The following is a 12,810-nucleotide window of genomic DNA, read 5'->3' on the forward strand; positions in this document are numbered from 1 at the left end:
TTACAGTGCAAAAGAATAATTTGTCACCACCTCCTGGTGTAAGAATGTCACATGCAGAAAGAGTGACTGAACCATTCAGAAAACTAAGCCAAACAAATCCTTTTGGTGAAAAAGATTCCAATTGCTGAGAAAAAGTCCCCATTACTATAATGTTAAATGTATATATTGTTAAATCATAAATTGTGATTAACCGAAATGCTTCTATTTTGCATTTTTATGATACAAAATATTTTTTTTTCTTTAGAATTCCTATTACAAGAATAACATTTTAAAGGGGTCATTAACTGCCTTTGTTTTTTTTGTACTGTGAATTGCTGTTTTTTTTTTTTTTTTTTTTGTTAAATGTGAGTCAAAACATCACAATTAAAAGAACCAAAGACTTAAACTTTTCTAATCCCATTACATTCAAAATTTAATACACCAGTTTCACAATCTGAGTTGAATTACTGAAATAAACTTTTCCACAACATTTTAATTTATTGAGATGCACCTGTACTTTCCTAATACATTCTACACTTGCATTTAAACCGCTAGCTGTCAGCAATTCATACTGCACCTCTGAGTTTTTATTCTGAGAGAAACTGTAGTAGAGCTTTTATTTTGAAGGAAAACTCCAGCTTCAGTGAAAACAGCCTTGCAAAAACAAAAACGGTCTCACTACAAATCTAGTGAAATGCTGTTATCATCTGTCACGAAAATTAAGCATAACTGGTGGCTGGTGCATTCCCAAACGAGCACTAAACTGACAGCACATGTAATAAACATTCATTCACTGTGAACGGAGCCGTTCTGAGGCAAAGAAAACACCGGTTCATGAGCTGATTGCATAATGTGTGCGCTTCGCTTTAAAACACGCAGCAAAAACTGCTTGAAGGGACTTGATGGAGGGATTAAGCCATTTTGTGCTGCTTTCGGTTTTAGTTCGTTTAACAGATGCTGAGCCAAAGCATAATGGCCCAAAACACAACTTTAAAGACCTTTTATGTTAGAATAAGAAGTTTAAATATATTTTAAAAACTACACTTTTTGCCCAGAAAACCTAGTGTTTCATATCGTCATGTGACCACGAAAATAGCCTATCAAGACAGTTTTGCGATCATGATATTACGATATAGATAATATTGTTACATCCCTATCAAGCACTGACAGGTATGGGCAGTTTGTGACTGTAATACTTTGTCCGCTGTAGTACTTTGACAGCCAGCTTGTTTGACACAGCATGCTACATGACAGAATCTACTACTTAAAATAGCACTTCACCATTTCAAACTTATCTCGAGAGAGCTGTGAGAAGGGGGCTGTGCTGTGATAGTGCTTAAAAAGTGAGCAGGAACCAAACTGATTGGGAAAGAGCCATTCCAAAACATTTTGATCCAACATGCTTGGAAGCACCAAAGCACTTTTTGACAGTGTACTTTAGCACTGCATGAAACTCCAAACTGAGGAACAGTAAGCCCAAATGTGTGGTGCTCAACGCTGGATTCAAGGCTCAACCCTGGAGCAGCTGAACAGCATGAGCACAGCACCAAAACCTCAAATTAACATCCAGCATTGAAAGACCGTTCAGGCCCGATACGCATCAATGGCCAAGCTCATTATTCTGACAGAGAAGAAAAGCGACACACATTCGTGCACATACACAGAGATTCTTGCTGATGATTGAGACCACACTCTTAGGTTGCCTCTGTTAGGCCAGCAAAGGTGGTTCAATCAGGTGCATTGGGTTTAAAAGAGGGTTCCCTGAAAAGCCTGTAAAATTAGGCTCAGTAGCCAAATAAAACAGGTGTTTGTGTTCAAAAACAGACTATTAAGCATGATAAAATCGGTGGTCATTGTCAACCATCGTCATCTGTGTTAAAAGAACATGGTATTGTCTAAGACTTCTGGATATGCCTGAAATAATTCTGGATAATCTGAAAACCACATGCACTTGGTTGACAACAATGAAGTCATTTTTAACAGCAAATACTGATGAAATCGTTATGGTTGAGGTTTTAAAGCCTGCGTGAAGTCCAGATGCATGACAAATCGACTTTCTGTAACTGCCTCAGTACTGAGTATTTAAGTTCACCAGGGTTCATTCTCTGAATCATCTGGTGATTCGAAGAATAAAAAGAGACAGAGGCCCTAACTTGATGTTGAAATCCATTGCAAAAAAAAGACTTTACAAGTTCAAGTGGTTCCAGTTTATTTATCTTCACCTCCCATAGTTTTGAGTGCTGATTGACAGAGGCTCTATTGTTGTCAGTTACGTAATCCAACCTGTTATTGTTAAGATATCAGACACTACATAAAGCTGCCACATACCGATATGGTCCACCAGTGTTTTGGGTAGCACTCCGCACAAGAACCGACAAGAACCGCTGTGTGTATAGAGCAAAGCAAAACCAGATTTAATGATGAAAAAATATACACAAAGCTTTTACGGGGGAAAATCATTGTTTAGAGATGGGTGAAATGCTTGATGTACCAAGGTCTTATCAGGGAGGCAAATTAAGAGGGTGAACGAATCCCACCACTGCCTCTCATGTCTTCTAAGGAATTTCAAGGCCTAGATGATCATTCCTAGAGTGTCCTGTCCTCATCCTCCCTTTAGTACGTACATAAACACAGGTCAAGTGCCCCTCTTTCCTTCATAACAGTAATACCATTCTTTCTGGAAGGTGAACAAGACAACCACTCAGTCTGAAACCTACTTTTTTTTTTTCATCAAGAGTCATCCACCACCATTGGATACTGCCCTTTGCAAGGTCAGCCAGGTCAAATGGATAAATTAAAAAAACGACAAGATAAAGGTACCTTGACCTTCATGTCTACTCCAACTTTGGCCATTCTAAATGCAAACAAGTACTGTAATGTATGCTAGGAAATGCCAGCACGCCTCATCTAGCTACTCTTTGCATCATATTGTACAGGGTTACAGCTGGGCTAATCAATATGTTGGCGTGAAAAGTGGTACACATGTGTAGAATTTGGTAACTTCAATATCCACTTGGATGATCATGCCACAGAAAGAAACTTGCAAGTCTGTTGTACTCACAGTAGTGTATCTGTCTGTTATGTAAAGCCCAATGAGTGATAAATTCTGGCTGATACTGATTAGGGAATAACCAATAAATTACCTATATTTTGTCTAAATAAATTAAAAATCAAACACTGTAAATTGTTCTGAGGTCTTAAGCCCTGCCTTTGCAGAGCAACATTCCTGCACACTTCTATTCCAACCCTGCTCTAACATACCTGCTTGTAATTTTTTAAGCAACCCTGAACACCTTGATTAGCTGGTTCAGGAGTGTTTGACTGGGGCTAGTGCTGAATTCTGCAGGACGATAGCACTTCAAGGGTAGGGCTGGACCCTTTTTCTATCATTTTAAATGCTACATGTGAATTTCACAACATTGTAAATGTACAGTATGAATAAATATAATTTTTTTTAGATTTTCAAAATATTACAATTAACAGTGTTATTTTTTACCAATTCAGCATTAGATGATATTCAAGATAATCTAAATGTAAAAATCAGGAAAATGAGCATGGCCCCCTTCTATGTAAGGCTCTTTGAGTACCCAGAAAAGGGCTATAGAAACATAACAAATTATTATGTCAAATTAAATATCCAATATATATCCGAAATCGATCAATAAATTAAAACCTCTAATGTAGCCTGATACATGATTTACTGACAGACAAATAACGGTTTCTGATAGAGATACACTGAAATTTTGGCACAAAAAGCAAAAATAAATAATTATAATAATTAATTAAAATAGTTTTAGACAGCTAAAATCAAAGACCCCATTTTACTGTTTCAGCATTTATTTCGTGCATGAAGCATGGATAAGATCCAACAGCTAAACATTTCAGCAGTGTGGATTAGAGCCCAACCGATACGGTTTTTGGGGGGGCCGATTCGATACCGATATTAGCGAGAAGAAAAAAGAAAATAAAAAAATTATATATATATATATATATATATATATATATATATATATATATATATATATATATATATATATATATATATATATATATATATATATATATATATATATAGGCCGATATTCTTTGTTTATATTATAGTACAGTACCAGTCTAAAGTTTGGACACTTTCCCATTTGTGTCTCCAAACTTTTGACTGGTACCATATATTGAATACAGTATATATATAAACAGAATATATACATAAACACATTTTTTGCAATGAGGGGTGACATAATATAGGCCTAACTCTTTAAATAAATACAATTTAAATTCACATCTCCTGCACTTTAATACCCTTTGAATGCAACGTGTACATTCCCTTGGAACTGGAATCATGGCGGTATATCATGTGAAGTCCATTTCGCAGGGCACTTACATTCGAATAAGACAACGCTTGAAGGCTGCTGCCTGAACAAGAGACCTCCTTACTGAAGTGAAAGTGTTGGCTGGTGTTACTATTCCAGCGGATCTTAACCAAATTCGGGGATCCCTTCAGCTCATGGAGCCCTCTCGAACGCCACCCTCTGCGTGTCGGTAGCCAACCGGGATCACCAGATCGGGGGTGGTCTCGTTCGAAACGGGGCTTTGAGACGTACACTCGATTTGGGTTTCGAGAGGGTTCCTCGAGCTGAAGGGATCCCCCCATTGTGGAGATGTGGCCATTCAACGTTTCAATGGTATTCCATACACTTAAACTTTGAAGCGTTTCATCCAGGTAGCCAGTAGCAAACAATGGAGCATGCAGCATGGAGCAACAAACTACATAATTACATCATTTACAAGCATTTTATCTGCGTTTTCTGTTTAAAAAAAAAAAAAAAAAAACAAGAGGCTCATATCGGCTGATAAAATCGGCAAAATTATATATCTGTCGGCTCTAGTGTGGATGCTATGTTGGTTATTCGTCAATTTTTGTTTATTTTTTTATCATTATTGACCAATTCTGCATATTCATCATTGGATACTGGATATTTAATTTTTTTCTACATTTAAACAGTGATTCTGGCTAATCGGTGAATCAGGTCAAAGGTCAAAATGAATTGGTTCAAAGGATACAAGTTACACAAAAAGTTAAGCTTTTGCTGTGAAAGAAAGTTAGAATGTTGGACTAGCAACCATCAGGGCTGACCTGTTCATAATGCTGAGCCGCAGAAGAATACAGTGGACAAAAAGAGGAGTGGTGCATTGTGATGTATTGGATTCCATGGAAGGACTTTAAGCTTTGGAAGTCAGCAGTGGTACGGTGGAGAGATCAAAAGAACTAGTGCCCTGTGACGGACTGATGGTCCATCGGAGGCAGCTGGGTATGTGTGTGTTCCAAGACTCCAAAATCAGGTCAGAATCTATCTAACATGGACCACCCGTGTGACCACACACAAACAAAAGAGCTAGCGAGAAAATGAAAAATCAGACTGGAGACAGAGTCTGAAGCGCAACGCAAACCGACATGAGTTCCCACTAACTGTCTATGCAAGCCAGTAGAGTTTGATCATTTATGACAGTTCATGTGTAGTTTTAGTGAACTCCTGCTTTAAATAAACCAGCTTTGGATGGCCAGAAACCACTTTTGTATAGACTTCAGCAAGTCTGACCAAAACAAACACAATGGATCTTGGATCAGTCACCAATGGTTAAATTAAGAGCACATGTAACACTACTCTTTCAGTCAAAATCTTTGCACTTTTGCTTATTCTCTAACCCCCCCCACACACACACACACACCCACACCCCACCCCACACCACCCCAAGACTCAATTTGGCCAATGCTAATAATAGTGCATTAACTTCTTTCACATCATTTCTTTCTGTCTCTCTCACACAATTTCTTAGCCAGATAACTGCTATTTCACAGGACTGCAGAGTGCATGCTGATTTGTTTATTTTTAGTATGAATGCTTACATTTGGTGCTAAAGATTGAGGGAACATAGCCAGATAAAGTAGGACGGTGGGAGAAAAATTGCAACATCAGAGAAATGAGAGGAAAAAGAGAAAAATGAAGAGACATTAGAAGTTAATTGATATCACTTTATCTTACAAAATATGCTATAAAAATTAAAACTTTTGGTTGTTTTGTTAGCTAAACCACTGTGTGAATACTTCTTAACGTCACATCAAGACACATCTCAAACAAACTAAACAATTAATTATACAACTATACATCTAACTAATCTGACATGTCATCTTGGCTTAAAGATAAAACCAAATCCCAAAAATGTGTGGATAAGTGAAAAAAGGTACAATCTATGCCATCTGAACCAGAATATGTTGGCGTGTTTGATGTTATCAAGTGTCTCCTTATTCTTACCTCCCTTAGTGAACGCTAGATGTATGAAATTGTGAACTGAAATGACATTAAATTGAACCCTCTAGCCCTGGAGTTGTCGTCTTGCTTTATTGCTTTTTGCAGAATCTCTGCCAAATAAAACCCACACATTTCTAGTTGAGATGTGAGTGAGAGAAGGAGAATGACAAACTTATATATGTGTGCCTGAACATGCCTTTAAAAATCCAACCCCTGCACTCGGCCAGTCTATTGTTGGAGAACCACTGAACAACTTCCCTTCCTTCCTTGACAAAAGAAAACAGATACACCTCCTTTGTGTTAGTGTATGTGTGAGAGAAAGAGAGCATTCTCGCACAAGATTATTACATAACTTTTCTGGACAATTTCTTTGGACAACTGTTTGAAATGAAAAACAGCTCATTTGCATTTGTGACACATGCAAATCAAACATTTGCACAATCCCATAATGTAAGATTATGTTGCAGTTTATAGTCTAATAACACACTGTAGAACATCAAGATCAAGCATTTTAGACTCTCAAATAAGATAACTATTATCTTAAAGTTAAATATATGGTCCGAAACACATGTAAACACACAGGTAATGCCAAATGTGCATTAAAATTCAGAATAGGAATCAAAGGACTTTCCCAGAAATCATGTCAAATTTTAGCATAACTCAAATCAGAAATTAATTTAATAAAATTCTATCAAAAGGTTAGTTTACAGTCTTTTTAGAGGTGGCATAAATGCAATCCAATAACTGACCCTATACATTAAAGGGGTCATATGATGCGATTTCAATTTTTCCTTTCTTTTTAGAGTGTTACAAGCTCTTGGTGCATAATGTAGATCTGTAAAGTTGCAAAGACTAAAGTCTCAAATACAAAGAGATATTCTTTATAAAAGTTAAGAGTCAACCATGACTACCTAAAACTTTTATTCTCGCTTTATAAATGCGAGTTTTGAGCAGGGTAGAGTAGCGCTTGTTGTTTGTCATTACTACAATCACAAAAGCAGACATGGGTTTTATGCATAGACTGTATGTAAACATGGACGTCGTGTCCGTGTTCCGTGAAGCTCAAAGTGTTCAGAGCAGGCCGTCGCCATCTTTGCAGCGCGTCACCGCGCGACTCTCCCGGATAATCGAAAATGGGCAAAAAGGTGGGAGCTGGTTGCTGAAGCCACACCCACCTAGCTCGATGGCAGTGTTAGCAGCGGCAGTCCACCTGTCACTCAAGTGGCCACGCCCTTAATTATGCAGAACTTTAAGGCTTAATATAATTTAAATGGATGAGTTATAAAAAAATTCACACCCCTCACAGTTGTCATGAACGGCAAAATAAGCTATATAGGCCAAAATCATTCTTTGAACCAGGCTGTAAAAAAAATTTTCTGCTGTAAAGTTGGGCATTTTAACATGGGGAGTCTATGGGACTGACTCCCTTTTGCAGCCAGCCTCAAGCGGCCAGTCCATGAATTGCAGTTTAAGTCACTTCCTTGTTGGCTTCACGAGAGAGAGCAGGAGGTTGCCGCTTGGTTTTATGCTTACGCGGCGTGATACGCAACACGTAAAAAGACAGTATAAGTCATTATAATCAGTAATTATGTCCCCACAGGATGCAACAAATGCCTCATTGGTAATGGGTTTTATTGGTTTTGTCTCGTCGTTCCTGGACACAAAGCATGACAGTATGGTAAGGGGCGTAACATTTAGAGGTCGACCGATTGATCGGCAGGCCGATTTTTGGCATTTTTTTAATTAATCGGCATCGGCCAATTGTGCTGCAAATCAGGCAGATTTATAGACAGGCGCACCAGCGGGCGCGCGTGAGAGACAACTGCAGAGCAAAACAGCCTGTTTCGGAATTACATTTTACCCTACTAGAACTGATGGTGTAAAGTTATCATTTTCATAAGTGCAACAAGTCATTTGCATTTGAAAGTAGAAATAGGTTCAATTCAGACTAAACTTCTCTGCTGATTATAACGTGTACATTAACTTTCTTCATGAAATGTGTGTAGGTCCGACGATATCCTCCACGATGTCATCGTTCGTGGCCAGCGCACTCTTAAGCAGTTATGAGCAGCAGGCTGTGTAATATGTGTGAAATCTTTTATTTTTGTTATCACTATGGCCATTTGACTGTTTCCTATATATTGAGTTATTTGTGACAGCTCATCACTCTATCAAAACTGCCACAAATAGATTTTCCAAAAGGCTTATACTTCGTTGAATAAAATCAGCGCTTTATGTTTCAGAAGTAAAATGTAGCGCGGGTGTTTTTATATGAATGTACTTTTGAAAAGAACCGGCTGTCTTCAGAAAAGCTTCAATGTCATTTTCATTTCGTCTTCCCTGTAATGCCTGATAAAGTAGTGTTTGTGAGCAGTGCTTATTTGATTACAGCCGTTACCGGAGAAACCGCTATATCTCCGCTCCAAAAGCGCCTCCTGCTGGCAGAGAATTAAGTCTGTGGGAAACACTGGTGTCTGTCAGTAAACAAACAAAAAGCGTGCTTCAGAACTGTTTTGAGCCATGTATTATTACTCTAAATTGGGCTACTACTACTATTACTATCTAATGTGTGTTTGTTTTTTTACCTGAAATCGCATAAACACATTGCATTATACCAAAAACACAAAATAATGTTCTTTTTAGCTACATCATATGACACCTTTAAATAAATAAAAAATACTAAACAAACGTGGTAATCTTTCATTGACCAAACTAGCCTGCATGTATATCTTTAACTGCCAAATTAACAGCCAGTCATTAACTAACACTCTCACGAGTACCTACCATAGCGCAGTAACTTTTCTTGCTTCTCTTCATACCCGCTCGAGTTGATTCAGAATCACTACAACGAACCGATTTATTCGCTCTGGAATCGGACAAAGTGGCGGATGTTGATGATGTTGATTCGTGGCGCTGGATGTTTTCGATCCACTACAAAACGGCTCGCAAGATTCATTCATTTGGCGAACCGGACTACATGATCGGGTGTGCGTTTTTTATTTTATTTTTTATTCACTTTAACTTAAAGACTTGGTATGTTTTGTGCCGTTTACAAAGAAGCGGTGTTATAACGAATATTATGCGTTAAAAACTGTCAACAGTTCAGAACGGTCCGCCTCGTTCGATATCCTTTACCAGATCATTAAAATCACATCATGCAAATCATTCGGTTCCAGTATTTAGTTTTTTAAAAAGAACGGTTCTCGATTGCCAACCCTAAATAAAAAAGATGTCTTTAACAGAAACCACGACCTATAAGTAAATCTATAAATACGATCTAAAAATACATGCACTCTTGAAGTTGTTTGTAAACACGCGTGCGCAAAGTTTACCGGTATTGGCTGCAAACCAGACTAGTTTCACTCATAAAACGTATAAACATGCATGCATCTCATTCATAAATAGTCAAGTTTCAAGTTTACTTTAAAATGACCCTATTGTGAAATATATGAGCTACTCCTTTGTCGATGGGTATGTTTTGGCAGTGAATTACATTACAAAACGCTTAATAAATGCATGTTCGTAAATTACTTAAGCATATCTATAGATATAGCATGAGCACGAAACCATGTTTTCAACACAGCCCCCATCCATCCAAACAGTCTGGAATACTCACCTCCAAATCGGTATTCTTCACGGGGAAAGATCGGCTTAGTGAAATTAAAAGAAAGGGTGTTTAACTGGATTGTTTTCTGTACACGTTGGAATGACAAAAAGTGCACAGGGTTAAAGGTGTTCGTTGTGATCCTGCATGTTGTACGAGGTTAGAGCCGCGTCCGCACAAGTTGTGCTCAGCTGATTGCTTCAAACACACGAGGGTGAGGAACTCTTCTAGCCCCGCCCCCTTTACGCACAAGACACACCTCCTTATTTACAACCCGCCTATTTTAACCCATTGTTCTACATTTCAGGCGGACAACTTCAGGATAATCTATGGCTGTTTTTATCTGTTTGAGTATCAGCCACAGCACATCATGCATAAAACGTATTCTCAATAAAAAAGGAGCTAAAAGTATTACCACCTTATAACAAAGGTAAAAACATAGGTATTACCTGGTTCATGCCGAGAACGTTATACTGTAAAGTTAATTATAATTACAATGTTCTGTTTAATCCCGCGCTGCATGTCCTGTGACGCTTTAAATGCTCGAGCTCGTGTGGATTCTGATTGGCTGTTTTCTTTCTTTTTTTTATCGTTCCTCAACCAGAAAATCGTTCTAAAAGTTCCAAAGATTTTGTTCCTGGTGTGTGGTCAGACTCCCCTAAATTCTCATAAAATTAGAACGATTATTTTTAGTTTTTGCACGTGCATGCTTCAGCGAACGAATGACTCTCATGAATCGGTTCTTCCTATTCTGTCAAACACGACTGTCGAAGAAATGATTCACTCTTATGAGTCAGTTCTTTTTAGTTAATCAGTAACTACAGCGCGAAGTCCGACTCTATTGGTTACTTTATACTCTATACTCTGAGTCGGTTCTCCTGAATCAAACAGTTTACAACAGTGAGTGTAAATAGTGACTATATGAAAACGGGTGGTAGGCTATTTTATAAAAATAAATGAATGAAATACATAACTATATTTTCTGTTTGTTTACATTTATTTAAGGACAACCTTCCTCGTAATAGACCAAAGGATGGCACCGTGTTAGTTCAGTGCATTGGATTGTACTGTTCTTTAACAGCACAGTGACTGTTCCGCTAATTAAACTTCTTATTGAAGAAACTTTCAGTAGATAAAAACTCAGTAAAACTGAAAGTTGTTAGTTGGTGAAAATTATGTGATCTATGACCGTTATACAGTGCATGCCATTAAAAAGACTAAGGACTGGTTTCACAGACAGAGCTTAGACTAAACCAGGATTAGGCCATATAGGACATTTAAGTAATTTTTCATAAACGTGACTTAGAAAACACATTACTGGTGAGCATCTTGAGCCAAAACAAAGGCACTGATATATGTTAAGATCAGTCAGTGCAAGTTTCTACAGCTCAGACTTACATTTTAGTCTGGGACTAGACTTAAGCCTTGTCTGCGAAACCGGGGGTATAAGTCTATCCCTCTCAGTCTCCATGTGAAATTCAGCATCTAATGTGACTAAGGTCTATAATCATGTTAGGTGAACCACAACACTGATATGTAATATGGCCTCATATTCTCCTCTGTTTGAGCTGAAATTCCCATCACATTCCACCACCGGTACCTTCTGTCCATGCATTACATCACATGAGACCTACATTACGTCTGATGATTTATGATATTGCCTGGTAATTAGGTTACATCTTCTAAACATCTGCTATCTCTCTGAAATTGCTATACAGTACAAAATCCATCTGAGGCTTTCATCGCTTCCAGAAGCTGAGGAGTCACACAACAGAGATCAGGTAAGCATTTCCAGGAGCGATGGACACTGGGTGTTGACAGGATCAGGGCGGGAGGGTTTGCTTGGGATTACATAGCCATCTCATGAAACGTGGCCCTCGGCCAAATCTGGCGGGACACGCCTCTGGAATTCCAGGAGAAGCAGTTATAAGATGCTCCTGTGGGACCAATACTCAACACTGAGACTGCACAATTCAGATGGAGACAGCATCACTTCTGCCTGGTGATGCCTCATATAGGAAAGATATCTGAGATTTAGTTTTTTTGTTTGTTTTGGTCAGTGACATCTTGAGTGACACAGAATCATGATGGATGGCTCAATCTTGAAATATAGATACTTAAGATACTGATACTGATAAACATTTTTGATATTGACACTACAATTTTTTTTTTTTTTTTTTTTTGTCGTTGTTTTTGTTTGTTTGTTTCTTGAAAAATATATTTTTTTTATCTTTTACTTATTTGAACACAGGCATAAATGCTGAAAGTGTAAATGATACAAACATAAAACATATGTTTGATTTTTAAATTAGTTTTAACATCATATGTCAAACCTTAAAGGGTTAATAAATGTAAATTTAAAAAAAATATTATCTGATCATTTACATGCTAGGCTTGTCTTAAAAATGGCTTTTAAGTGCTATGCTGGTAATATCCATTTTATCTTTGGAGATCACAGAAAACAGTTAATTTAAAAGAGGTATAAGTGGTATCGATATAAGAAATAACTGGTCTTGGTATTGGATTGGAAATAAAATGTGGTTTTACTCATCCCTAACATAAAAAAGTAATTGAAAGTTCTCTAAATTGAAATTTCCCACTGAAAATCTCCAATAAAAATGGTTTAACCACATAAACACACTCATTTCCTACATTGGGAAGCCACGTTATGTAAAAATTCCACTGGTTACTTTTGACAAATGTTTGGAGGATACAGATGTTTAGTGGACCCTGGTTCTCTTATTTCTGCTCCACAGGAATAAGAGAAAACATTAAGTGAGTGACTTTCAGTATTACCGCATAGGAGAGCAGCACTTAACCTCCCCTGTAAACACAAATTAGACATTAGCAATGCTTAAGGGTCTGACAAGAAAACATTTGCACTACTTTAACTTTCTCAAATACGTTGGCTGGTAAGCCACT

General features: G+C 37.7%; 1 protein-coding gene across 1 annotated transcript in view; it reads right to left on the reverse strand.

The window, feature by feature from the left end:
- Positions 1-10,142, reverse strand: part of LOC109055682 (growth factor receptor-bound protein 10-like) — a 52,971-nt gene extending 42,829 nt beyond the window's left edge. The window contains exon 1 of the mRNA XM_042745559.1: positions 9,901-10,142. The gene's annotated coding sequence lies outside the window, so the exon portion shown is untranslated. The remainder of the gene's footprint in view (positions 1-9,900) is intronic.
- Positions 10,143-12,810: the final 2,668 nt, after the last annotated feature.

The sequence above is a fragment of the Cyprinus carpio genome, chromosome B19, assembly GCF_018340385.1.
Source record: "Cyprinus carpio isolate SPL01 chromosome B19, ASM1834038v1, whole genome shotgun sequence".
Taxonomy (NCBI): domain Eukaryota; kingdom Metazoa; phylum Chordata; class Actinopteri; order Cypriniformes; family Cyprinidae; genus Cyprinus; species Cyprinus carpio.